The sequence below is a fragment of the Ictidomys tridecemlineatus genome, unplaced genomic scaffold (genome assembly GCF_052094955.1).
Source record: "Ictidomys tridecemlineatus isolate mIctTri1 unplaced genomic scaffold, mIctTri1.hap1 Scaffold_197, whole genome shotgun sequence".
NCBI lineage: Eukaryota > Metazoa > Chordata > Mammalia > Rodentia > Sciuridae > Ictidomys > Ictidomys tridecemlineatus.
In genome coordinates this window covers 14,068-28,134 of record NW_027521692.1, presented here as the reverse complement: position 1 = coordinate 28,134, position 14,067 = coordinate 14,068, and positions in this window count along the sequence as shown.

The window sequence follows — 14,067 nt, the reverse complement described above, 5'->3', positions numbered from 1 at the left end:
TGTCTGCCAGCAGACCAGGAGGCACTTCCTGTTTGGGCTAAGAGGAGGCAGAAAGTGTGGTCAGGATTGCTCAAGGGCACAGGGGATGGACAACAGAGACAAAGTGATAAGTAACAAAGAGGAGAGTGACAACCCAAGGGAGATTATCAAAGGCAGAAGATAACCAGACACCAGATCCTGCCTCCCTGGGCTTCTCCTGGGCTTAGGCCCTGTGTGAGAGCCAGGGGAGGAGGGCAGCCTAAACTGAGCAAACAGAACTGTAAGCCAGAGGGACAAGTTTAACTTCAACTGCAGAGATTAAGTTTTCTGTAAATGAAGAGAAACAGGGAAGTGGGGGTCAGTCAAGGTCAGCTACAAGGAGATTTACAGACTGCATTTATCTCCAAGTTTACGTAGCCTATTAAATTTCATCTCTGCTATAATCATATCCTTTTATATAAACATTTCACATTTTTGGAACCTAGTTTTGAAAGCATAAAAAATATGCAGAAAAATCTTCCCATAATACTTATAATAATGAAGTGAAATAAATTCCCAGTGGTAGGGAAAGACTTATGGATCCTCTTGCATGCTCTTGATGGCATGCAAGGTTAATAATAATGACATTTTCATTAATATGCACTAATAGAAGTAAGTATGTTCTAATAAGCTAGTTAATGAAACAAGCAGAAAGAAATATGGGGTACAGTGTTTCTCAAACCTTTTGACCAGGAGCCACAGTCAACCATTGCTCTTGCATGTGGACCAGGATGCCCACACACATTTTCAAAGCTTGCAGGGAACCCCACCTGATCACCTGAGCCCCACATCCTCAGCACTTGGTGTGCTCTTCTGTCCTGTCTTTCTCAGTGCTATATAGACCCACCGTGTGGGCCATAACCCCTCTTGGTGGAGCATGATTCCAGAGAATAATCCAAAATAGTGGGACTGTCCCTGGTGGAGTCCTTCATCCTTTCCAGTTTTTCTATAATAAACACACATTGCTTTTTATAAAATGGGTATACTGTTTCCATACTGATTTTCAAATTGCTCCCATGCTCCTCTCCCCTAGGCCAACTATTCTCAGTTCCTCGTTCTCTGATAAATACACTTTACATTTCCCAAGGATTCCTGAGCCCAGCGGCAGGGGTGGCAGCCCCAGCTACAAGCAGCCTCTGCTCCTGAGTGTACATCGAACACTTTGCGGATTTAGCATCTATGACTTGTGGCCCCCATGTGGCCACTGCTGGATTATGTACCTTTTAAAGGAAAGGTCACCATCCCAGCTAATCCATATCTTTCATTCCTGCTTTCTCTCCTTCCTTTATCTCTCTCCAACATGATCAATTTTGTTAAGTGCCTATTTTGTTCAAAACACTATCTAAAAGCTGAATGAAAAAAGAGATTTTTTTTCACATTCTTTAATTTTTCTACACTGATCATGTATTTCTTTCATAGTCAGGAAAAACAATACATACTGTCTTTTTTTTTTTTTTTGATACAATGGATTGAACTCAGAGGCATTCGACCACTAAGCCACATCCCCAGCCCTATTTTTGTAGTTTATTTAGAGACAGAGTCTCACTGAGTTGCTTAGGGCCTCACAGTTGCTGAGGCTGACTTTGAACTTGAAATTCTCCTGTCTCAACCTCCCAAACTGCTGGGATTACAGGTGTGCACCACCATGCCTGGCTACATACTGTCTTAAAGGCGACCTTAACATAGCTCTTCCCTTCAAGATGCCCACAACCTAGGAAAGAATAAGTCTTCTAAATAAGGATGTTAGAGACTTAACTTAAGTTCCTCATCTATCTCCTAACCCAGCCAGAAAGTGGCTCCTTGGAGTAACTTTTAAATGATAGAGGCCACAGTGCCTCTCTCCATTTCCAGGATACCATGAAATTTGTCTGTCTGATGCTCTCCTCTGCCTCCAGGTCTCCTCTCCATTTCTTGGGAAGACAGGAACAAAGGGGTGGGGGAACAAGAGAGAAGGGAAGAAGGAGAGGGTGGGGAGGGTATCTGATCTGTGTGGGTCTGTGCTATGGCTATAAGCAGTTGACTGAGGTCGGTGCTGGAGCCTCCAAAGCTGCTCAGAACGCTTTTCAGTTCTGCTCCCTCGGAACCTGAAAGGGGTAACCCAAGACTCGTTGGTCCAGCAGAGTTAAATGCTTGGACTCTGAATGTGACACGGATGGCCCAGCCTGTGACCTCCAGAGTAAAGAGGTAGCAGGCTCCATACGTGGCTGGCATCCATGGCTGCAGCCAGATCTTCTGATTATTTTTAGGTTTTGTCTGTTAATGAATGACTTTCTGATGGCAGCTTGTTTGGTACATTAACTTCTGATTCTGATTTCCTCTTAGAAGTTCAGAAAGCAAGCTGCATAAACCCCCTTGCTTCCTACCCCCAGGCCTGGGTTCCCAGCCGCTCATGGTAGATGGTGGATTTATCACCAGCTCATTGAAGGAAGTGCCTATTTACTTTCCAATCATGGGTGGCCTGTTGAATTCTGATAGAATTCTGGGGGCAAATACAGTCAGGGGTTTTTAAAGTCATTAATTCCTTGATCTCTTGAATTCTTGTCACCGACTGTTGTCAGAAAAATATCCCCTTGGTGTATATTCCAGCACATTCCAGCCAGCTGCACCTCCTGGCCTGCCCTTGCTCCCCCATTTGGTTGGAATGTGCTCTTGAAAGGCTGGGGGATGAACAGAGGTGTCCCTGGTTCTCTGGGAGAAGACTCCCAGTTCTGCAAAGCCCAGCAAAAAACATCTCTCTTAGACCGCCTTTGTTTGCACCTCATGATAAATGTTCCTTTGGCAGTTTTATAAACAGGCTGCTAAAATGTCACCTTTTTAGAAGTGTGACAGGCCCGTGGGAGAGGACTGCTGGCAGTCAGGCGGGCTAGGTGCAATTTGTGGCTGCATTGGCTGCGGCCAGGGACTTGACACAGAACAGGCCATTCACCTGCAGCATTAGCTCAGGTTAGGAAATGCCGCTTCGCCATCCTTCACCCAGGTAGAAAATGACATCGCTGATCATCTGAAAGTCAAATGGGGGGCTCCTGTGTGTATTCAGCTTTCATGAATGTCTCATGGACCTATTGGGGAGGTGTGGAAGACACAGGATGCAACGTGGTCTGGCTGAGGAGCCCGTAGGGCTGCAGAGGGACAGCCCACACCAGCTGGGCCCTGTCTCTCTCCCCATCAAGGAGCATGAGTTTGCTGAATGAAGCAGATACAGATCTAGTTGGGTGGTTACCAACCCAACCACCAGCCTGCAGTGAGGGTGAACCTCCCGATCCCTGGAAGCCTAATGCAGTGTGAGAAATTAGTGATGACTCTGGGTTCAGGCTCCCTCACACAGAGCAGCTGGGTGTCCATCCCGCTTTGCTGGATGTCACTCCTTGATGGGATTCCAGTGAATTCCTGAGGTTCCCAAGAGGCTCATAAGACACATTTTAGTTGCTATGTGGGACACATTGAAAACCAGAAAATAAATCCTTGACTTGTTAAGTGAGGAAAAATACTAGAGGTCTTGGGAGAGGAAAATTTCCAAGACTTCACGGCTGATGGACCGGTCCTGCAGACAGGAAAACATGTCTTCATTCAGTGACCCCAAGGCCCATGTCCAGCCAGCCACAGAACTTCCTCAGCTGGACAGTACACTTCCTGTTGGCAGACAAACGACAAATATCTGCTTTGCATTTGTATGGTCCAGCCATCTTTTGACCTGATGCTTTCAAATTTTAGTTACAACCTTTGCTTCCTTTTGGGAAAGAATGATTTAAGAGCTCTGCTGTCCAATACGGTAGCCATTGACTTCAGAAAGCACTTGAAATGTGACTAGTCACAACTGGCATGTGTTGGAGGAGCAAGGCAGTGTTTCAAAGACAGCACAGAAAAGGACAAATGGCTAAATTTTTAAATATTGATCACAGATTGAGATGATGACACTGCCAATGAAGCGAATAACATAGTGCATATTGTTAAAACTAATTTCACCTGTTTCCTTATGATCTTCTTAATGAGGCATCTGGGAAGTTTAAAGTTGCATGTTTCTTTTGATAAGGACAGTACTATTCCAGGTTTTCCAATGCAAGTGTGAAAAGTCTCCAGTTCCCTTCTGCACACTCCTCCCCAAATCTTCTTCTTTTGGACTAAACTTGAAGTCCTTTTAATGAGACACCAAGCTGTTTTTGTTGCTATAATTAGAGACAAATTATAAATTCCAATGACTACCCAGTAGTTCTGCATCAGGAAGCCAGACAAGAGACTTTGTTCAAAGGGACGCTTGAAGTTCACACATTTCATCTTCTCTTCCTATTTCTGCCCTTTTCCATCACTCCAACAAAGCATGCATATGTGTCAGTCAGCTTTTCACCACTGGGACCAAAATACCAGACAGGGACAGCTGAGAGGAGGAAAAGTCTATTTTGACTCAGTTTCAGAGGTTCAGTCCTCAGTGGACCAACTCCACTGTTCCAGGCAGAGGTGAGGCAGAACATCATGGAGGAAGGGCATGGTGGAGCAGAGCTGCTCAGCTCTCGGTGGCCAGAAGCAGAGAGAGCAAGGGGCGGAGAATGCACAGTTCTAGGGCACACCCCAGTGGCCCCTAGAGACCCCTAGTGACTCCTCCAGCCAGGCCCCATAGGCCTCTGGTTTGTTCACACTAGGACAGACTGAGTGGCCACTGCTCTCATCTGTCATCACTCCACCCCTGCAGTGGCATGGGAGTCTGGGGACACCTCATCTCCAGACCACACAGCATGGAATGGAGGCCTATCTGGGCCACCCCACACAGGGCTGCCACTAAGAGTCACATTACCTGCATTTTATAAACCAGTGGGGCTGGATTCCTATTAGACATAAAGCTCTATGTGTACAAGGAAGGCAAGAATCTGTAAAGACTTCCCCAACCGGAATCCACCAGGGCCCAAATCGAGCTACTCAAGTCCTTTCTCTGCATGGAAATAGTGTTAGCTCCTAAGCAAGCAGATTCCAAAACTTCTTCTCAGATGAATCCATCTCAACGCTCTTTACGTATCAGGAGTAATCTTGACTTACAATGGATCTTGCCCCCACTGGCACTGCAGTCTTAAATGATTCATGTTTTTTAGCATTAGCAACCTTCCTTATATCCTAATACACTGAAGTGAAGAAGGCTGAAAGTGAACCCTTTCCTGAGATCAAGTTCTTCCCATTTCTTTCACTATTATTTAACTAATGCATGTAATCAAAACATCATAAAAGTTTAAGTTAAAATATTACAATAATACTACCCTAAGACAGCTTTTTAATTTCCAAGTTTCATTTGCACAGATACATTAATACATTACCCAGTTATTATCATAGATAATGCACAATAGTTTGCACTATAATTAGTTCTCCTGCTTCCTCAGCTCCTTCCTCCTTCTCTGTTGGACATGTAGCTGTGGGTCCTGTGCTTTCTCCCCCATATCTATAAAGGTTGTCCTGTGATCATGTTTGATCCTGTGCCTCTAAGTAGAACCTATGCCCTTCTTTCCAGAACTCCAGGTTCATGTGTCCAGATGTTTACTCGACATCTCCAACTAAAATGTCTAAATGACATCTCACAAAATGAATAAAAAGGAATAGAAGCCTCCACTTACTAATGAAACTGGAATTTCTTGGTGATTTTGAACTGTCAGGTATAAAGGTACAAGGTGACAGGAGGGATGGGAAGAGGCTCAGCACACTGAGTTAGAGGGGAGGAGCAGCGGGCCCCACAGGACCCCGCCCACACCAGAGTGGAGCCCAGGAGTCCATTGAGGGCAACAGTGGACCACCCATGGGCTGCAGGCAGAGTGACCACCTGCAGGTCTATATAGGAGGAAATCAGACCTCCTGGCCCTGTTCTCACTGTGTCATCCCTTTGGCCACCTCACAGTGGGCAGAGAAAGGAGTCCATGAGCAGATGGAACAAAAGGTGCCATGTTTGGGAACCAGGGGACAGAGCTGGGAAAAAAAATGAGGGAGCACGGGAAACTGTTATTTGAAAAGGGAGGCTCAGCTGCCAGCTTCGGGAAAGAAGACCAGGCCCAGGCGTTTTGGAGAGGAAGAAGCCAAACCACCACAGAGAAAGGTGCCCGGGAGTGACATCCTAGAGTCCTTTGGGAGACCCACGGCCATGCAGTGCCTTACAGTAAGCGCCAGCCGACAGGCACAGAGCATGACTTAGCCCAGATGCAGGAATCCCTAGGACAGCTTCCAGTGTGAAAGGGAGGGTCGAAACTAAATAGAAGGAAAAGAAGATAATGCAAAAAATAGAACTCCAGATCCAGAAAGAGAGTAGAAAACAGATAGTGGAGAGGAAATTTCATACACACACACACATACACACACACACACACACACACACACACACACCACACAACTAGTAATATATGTATAATATATATAATAGTAGTATAATACATCATGTTATTATATGTAAATAGTATTATATATAAAACATGGGATATATATATATATATATATATATATATATATATATATATATATATATATATATATATCCAGCTGTTTACTTGACATCTGGGCACTGGGCACTGATATATATATGACTGTAATAGCACTATATTAAAGATTTACAGTTTTACAGTCCTGGAGATCATGAGTTTCCATACTTAAAGGGTCTAAGGAATCATCAAGGCACAACATCATAACATTGACCCTCTCCAGAGCTAAATGCTTGAGCTCAAGATCTTTCTGGAAGAAAGCGTGCCGCTGGAGAATGTGAAATCAGAATTGCAGCCGACTTCTCCACGACATTTAAAAATAAAGACAATATCAATGATATTCCCTGTGGAGACAAGGGAACTCTTGTACACTACTGTGAGAGTGTAAATGAACACATCTGTTACAGAAGCAGCACGACAGCTCCTCAGGAAACAAAAGCCGTGACTACCGTAGACGCCAGAAACCCCACTGGTGCACGTCTGCCCCAAAGACTTGAACTCAGTCCGTGGAAGGGGCAGCTGTGGGCCAGCTCATGGCAGCGACTCCCAAAGCCAGCGATGGAGCCAACCTGCATCCACCAACCGACGAGGGGCAAAGAAAACCTGGCGCCTGAGCACGGCGGAGCACCGCTGTCCTTCAGATGGAAGTGACCTGTCATCTGTGACAGCAGGAGGGGCTGGGGGACACTGTTAAGTTAGATAAATTGGGCAGCACAGGCAGATGCCTCCTCGCCTCAGGGACGCACTGATAGGCACGGAGGAGAAGAGTGGGGTGGTCTGCAGGCTGAGGGGTGGGCACGGGGTCAAGGGCATGGCGATCTTGACAGCAGGAATAGAATTTTTTATAACTCTATTGCACAGCATGGGGAATATGGTCAATGACAGTGTGTTGTAATTTCAAAATTGCCAAGAAAATTAATTTCATATATTCTTATCACAAAAGGGTAATTATTTGAGGTGGTTGATATATTAATTAGCTTGGCTTAATTATTTCACACTATATTCATAAATCATAATATCATTTTGTAATCCCATAAACAATTATAAATGGTCGATTTACAACAAAATAAAACAATAAATATTAAGAAACTCAATTAGCTCAAAATTTTGATAAAAATTATTTTCTTTTCTTTTTTTTTTTTAAATATTTATTTCTTAGTTCTGGGCGGACACAACATCTTTGTTGGTATGTGGTGCTGAGGATCGAACCCGGGCCGCACGCATGCCAGACTAGCGCGCTACCGCCTGAGCCACATTCCCAGCCCAATAAAAATTATTTTCAACCTGAAATTCTGTACTCAAATAAGTGTTTTAACATGAGAATAAAGACATTTCAGGCATGTGACGTCTGGACAAAATTAGTTCCAAAGCTTCTTGGGAAGCTGTGTGGGGGTATGCCTATTAAAAGAAGAAAGTAAACCACAGATGGCCAGGGCTGGATGGTGTCCCAGGTGACATGGTGCTGCCTAGGAGGTGGCAGGAGATGGGGTGGCAGGAGATGGGGTGGCAGGAGATGGGGTGAAGAGGGAGGCCGGGCCAAGTGCTCAGCCAAAGCTCTGGATGAGTGGCCAGGATCATGGGATCCACCTGGGAGCCACCTGAAAGTGGGGGACAGTGAGTCCCTCAGTACAAATCTGAGCCTCTAGTGGGAAGAAGGGAAATGTGTGCTGAGGGCAAACCCCAGATGCTGGCTGTGGGTCACTGATAGCAATCCTGAGTGGACATTCTCTAGGGGACCAGCCAGACTCCCGAGACCAGCCCTGGAACTGGGGCCAGAGAATTTCTCTTCCCTTCAACCTTTAAACTCCACAGTTTACTTATCACATAGAACTTCAAAGTTTGTCTTAAAGCCAGGGGCCTAAGTGTTTTGTCAATAGTGGCTTCTGTCTTCAGACAAAAGCCACATGTCCCGGGTTTGGGGCAGGTCAGACTTGTGTCCCATAAGCTGCAGGTGCAGGGAGCCTGCCTTTCTATTACAACAGTGCTTCTCAATGACATTCTAGAGCAATCCATATCAGCTGGAGTTGCTCATACAGAGGGGCTGGGTGGGGTGAGGGAATTTGCATTTCTGACAAGTTCCTGGGAGATGCTGCTGCTGGTCTGGGGACTGCCCAGGGCTCCATCTGGCAGCACACCAGGCCCTCCTGGGGGTTCTGAGACTCTGGAGGCCTGAGCATCAGTGACTTTCAGAAGTCCTGGGGTGACTGTGGTGCATAATGAAGGTGAGAGCCCCGCTGAGGGGAGCATTTGGGACAGGTGATCTCTCCCTCACCTCCAGCATCAGGGGGCACTTGCTGGATCTACATGGACATGCAGTTTCTAAAAGAGTTTATATGTGGCTGCATCTGTGGTGTATTCCCACATTTGATGTTGTTATTGTCCCTCAGATTATTGCAGAGGGACCCCTTTAGATGGGTTTGAACTTTAAGGAACATGGCATAGTTAGTATGCCATAGTTATAGTTATAGTATGGCATAGTTCGTCTCATTAACGAAAGTGGCATGGCTCATTAAGCCCCATCAGGAAGTGTCCACTTGAGCTTTGTGACTTTCTGGTCAGGCTGGGAGCAGTGGGTGGGGGTGGGTGGTGGGGAGAGTCGGGGTGGGGAGGGTGGTGAGGGGAAGGGTTGGGGGGTGGGAGGCATCCTTGAGAAACACATTCCTCTCTGTAGAGATGGTTTGGAAACCACAAAACTTGCTTCTGGGTTCTCTGCATTAAGGAGCTAATAGCAACCAGGATGAAAGTGTGGGGCAGTGAGCTTCGCACCAGGAAGTCCCCGTGTACTTGGTATTCCTTGGTCGATTTACACTTAGCTAAATGGGGCTCCACTGCTGGCTAGTCACAGTGCCTTCTTCAGGTCACAGGACTCTGGAAGCTTGTGATTGTGGCCAGGTTGTAACAAGAGGTCCTTCCAGTATTCCTACAGCAAGATCACATTAAACAAGCTCCAAACAAGCCCCACATACTCCATAGCCTGGAGTGGGGGGACATTGGAATATAATGAAATAAGTTTGTGATGCTGTTTAATAAAATGTGGATTTTGAAGTCTGGGGCCAGGAGTATAATTCGAAATTAAAGCACTTTAATTAAATTACATGATTTTTCTGAGTTTTTAATGTCGTCATCTAAAAATGGGAATACTAAATCATTTGGTTTAACTACCTCACAGTTAAACCAAATGTCGAAAGACTCAACAACACAGCAGTGTGAATGTAAAAAACGAGGCTAGCCATTCCAACCGTGGTGCTTGCAGAACACAAAGTTCTGAAAAATGAGTTTTTAAGGTAATGTGGGATCCAGTGCAAATATTTTTACTTGAGTTAGAATGGAGGGGTAGAGAGAGAAGATGGGAGGGGAGGGGAGGGAGGATAGTAGAGGATAGGAATAGTAGCAGAATACAACAGTTACTAATAGGGCATTATGTAAAATTGTGGATGTGTAACCGACATGATTCTGCAATCTGCATTTGGGGTAAAAATTTGGAGTTCATAACCCAATTGAATCTAATGTATGAAATATGATATGTCAAGAGCTGTGTAATGTTGTGAACAACCAATAAAAAAAAAAGGAGTTAGAATGGAAACAAACATCTTTTTCTTCTGTGGAAGACCATCCCTGCCCCTGTCTAAAACTAAGAACCAGTGAAATGTCCTGTCACCAGCAGAAGCCTATAGACTGCCCATCTAGACACAGGCCCTCTGTCACTATGCCTCACGGCCTACAGCTAGCTATTGGCTTCTTTGCCCACGTCCAATTTCCTGCCTTCCAAGGCTGCCCTAACCACCACCCCCCAGTCCTCAGCCCCTGCAGATGTCCTCCTCCGAGCTCCCTTCTGACACTCTGCCAAGGCTGCCCGTGAGGCAGAGGCCTAGCTTTGCCAATCAACTGGTGGTCTTTGGGAAGGAAACAGGGTCCTGATGCAAATCTTCCAAAACATGCTTTTGCAATTTTCTTCCACAACAAGATAGCTAAGTGTGCAAATCACATGAATCTCTCTGTTTCCAGATATCATTTTGGGCCTCTGGTGATCTTTTAAAATATTGATTTAAGATTATATTAAATTAATATTCTAATATTCTATTTAGTATTCTGGATACAGTTGTCTAGTCCACTAAAGTTCCAATTATTCCACAACTCTGGATGGTGTGTCTTAGCTGAGAGGGAATGGTGGCCCTCAGAGTCACTATCTCAGAGACTCCAGGGGGGGCTTGGGAATGGGGTAACTTAATTTCAACGCGAGCTTCAGATGCTCTGCCAGGGAGGGTCCTCTGGCCTGATGTGTGGAGTTGGGGTTCTCTGACTTCAGTGTATGTAAAAATCATCCGAGGAGCTTGTTTAACGTGTAGATTTCACAGCCCTATTCTCTCAGGCACAAGGTGGGACCTCAGAATCTGTATTGTAATCCAATCTCTTTTTTTTGTTTTGTTTTTTCCTTCTTTATTTTTTTATTAGTTGTTCAAAACATTACAAAGCTCTTGACATATCATATTTCATGCATTAGATTCAAGTTGGTTATGAACTCCCAATTTTACCCCAAATACAGATTGCAGAATCACATTGCTTACACATCCACATTTTTACATAATGCCCTATTAGTAACTGTTGTATTCTGCTACCTTTCCTATCCTCTACTATCCCCCCTTCCCTCCCCTCCCATCTTCTCTCTCTACCCCATCTACTGTTGTCTTTTACAGAGCGCATTTTAAGAAGTGTTGATTGATGTAGAGAAAGTGAGATCTTCATAGCAGAAAGCTGGCTATGATGACCATCTATATAATATCTAAAAATGAGCACAAATTCCCGAAAAATGCTGCTTATTCTGGACGTTAGTTTCCTGGTTTGCACATAAGATTGCTAAGATTTGCTGACCTAAGAGATGCTCCATTTTGCTTCCTGTGTCAGGACTCTGACTAAATCTACGCAATGCGGGAGTGATTGACAAATTCATTAAGATCCTGACAAATTTATTAAGACAATAGGAGATTTGATTAAAATACAGATTCTGAGGCCCCACCCTGTGCCTGTGAGGATAGACTCTGAAATCTACACGTTAAACAAGCTCCTCAGATAATTTTTATATACACTGAAGTTGGAGAACCTCAACTCCACATAATTAGTGGAATTCTGATGTTAATGTTGCTAAACTGCTTTAAATTCAATGTGTTGCCTCAACTAGATTCCTTGTTCTATAGGAATAAGGCAATATGTATATGGGTTTCTCAAATATATTTAATTTTTTTCTCATTTTGGAATTTTAACTTGACCAATATTGTCATGTGGTCATAAATATAATCAGTACACAAAGTATTAAGCTAATACATAAAAATTTGAGTTACCAAATGGGCCAGATGCTATAGAATATGAGGATGAGAAATATGAGAGGCATGTAATAATCACATCATGGGTCCAAAGAATAATGCCACAAGAAGCTGACACACTAAGGGAGAGATTTACAGCATGTGAATCGGATCTTTGTGAACCGACTATTGAGAAGGCACAATTAGAAGCGTACTTCGGGACAGCTTTGTTTCTTCTGTTTTCTGTTGTGTATGGAAACACCTGAGACCAGATAATTAGAAAACACAAGTTTATCTGTCTGAGGGCAGCGGCCAGCATCAGCTCAGGCTTGGGGCCTCCTGCTGCGTCACAGTGAGGCTCAGCATCATGATGAGACTCTGCTCGTGGGCCTGCTGGGTCTCTTCCTCTTCTCAGAGGCCAGTATGGCCATCATGGGGCCTCACCCTTCTGACTCATCCAATCCTCAGGCCTCTCAGAGGTCAACCTGTGGGGGGCTAACATAGGAACTGGGAAATGTCACCCAACCCACAGCAAAATTCACAGTGTCTGCAAGGAACTACATGGTGCTGCACAGGGTCAGGACACCAGGCTCCTACGGCATGGCTGCCCTGCTGTCCTCAGTCTAAGGCGTCCACCTTCAGTCCAGGAGGCCACTAGGTAGCTTCCACTCAGATATTCTACCTGGCAGGAAGGAGAACAGGCCTTACTCTTCCCCCAAAGCCCTTCCAGAACCTTCATAAGTCACCCCTACTGTAACTCATGAATGGCGGAATCAGGTCACATGAAACATTTAAAAGGCAGGCTGGGAATGTCATGTGTACGCAGAGGGAACAGCCATGTGTCCAGCTGACACTGAGCAGAGATGGGAAGGTCATGTGTACATGGAGGGAACAGCCCTGTGTCTGGCTGACACTGAGCAGAGATGAGAATATATCAATAGGAAGGAGGGAGAGACCTAGTTGGTTTCCGTGGTGTGGACACTATGTAGAGGGCCTTGAGCATCATGATGGGAGACACTGTTAGCTGATGGGGGAATCTAGAGACAGTAAACTATTTTTTGAGGTAAAATGTGACATTATTTGGGACTCTAATTCATCTGGCAGTGATGTGTAGGATGGATTAAAATGAAGAGAGACTCTGAGCAGGAGACTCTGAGCTCACGCAGACAAAGCAAGAAGCTGTGTTGGCACAGTCGGAGCAACAGCCTTGGAGGAGCAGACACCAACTGAGAGGAGAGAATCAAGGAATCCGGGGCTTTGGGGAAAGAGGTGACCAGCCCAAAGCCAACAGGGGCCCAGCAGAGGAGTAACAGGGGCCTGGTAGAGGAGTGGGCTCCCACTTCCCCAGCAGGAAACGGGGCCTTCTGGGTGCCTAGCAATGGCAGAGCTGCACAGACTTCCACACTCCGGGACAGGCGAGGGGCAAACACAATGTGGGAAGTAAAGCATCTATCAATTCCCCACATTCTAAAACATCTCAAGCTGCCCTATTAGATAAATTGCTTTGCAGACTGTGGGCATGCGACCTCTTGTACCCTGGGGCCCCAGGATGGGCGACATTCTATAGTAAGTCAGCATCTCTACATGCCCTAGCAATACATAGTGGCTAACATTTATGTTATGTGTTTGTGGTTTTTAAAGTGCTTTTTAAAAATCCATTTAATCATTCATTCCCTTTAATGTGATTCCCATTCTACATCCTACATGTGAGAAAACTGAGAAGTTCTCTCATCCAGGGAGAGTTGCACTGCCAGAAAGGAAGCAGCCGAGGTCCCATGCAGCCTTCCTGCCTCCCGGGCCCAGCCTCCACTTGGGCTAGGCTGGTATGTGAAGGTCGTCTCTGGACTGGGTGTGTGTGCAGAGGAGTGAACCCTCATGACTGCCTCCAAGATCTGGGAATTGTGATGAATGTGGCACTTCAGAGGAGTTTCCTCCGTGAGGAGATGCGTTCAGAGTCCTGTGATGGGAGAACTTTCTCTCCACATGGCACTTTGAGACCTGGTGACATTGCTGGCTTTCCTCAATCTCTGATCCGCGTTGTCTTAGTTGGTGATGCTCCTGCTCCCTGCTTGCTACTGATTTTTGCAGGCCTTTTCCGTGACTCACTGAGCTTCCCGAAACTTCTATTTGGTTCATGACCCACCAACAGTTCCTTGAACTCTCCCTGACTAATCTCTCAAAGACACAACCTTCTGCTAAACTAGAAGAAAGACAGTAACTTGAGATTACAACAAATTGAAGTTATTGATATCATGAAGAATATGGAAGCAGTGCAGACATCTCCTCTCAGGGTTTTATGCATCCTATTTATT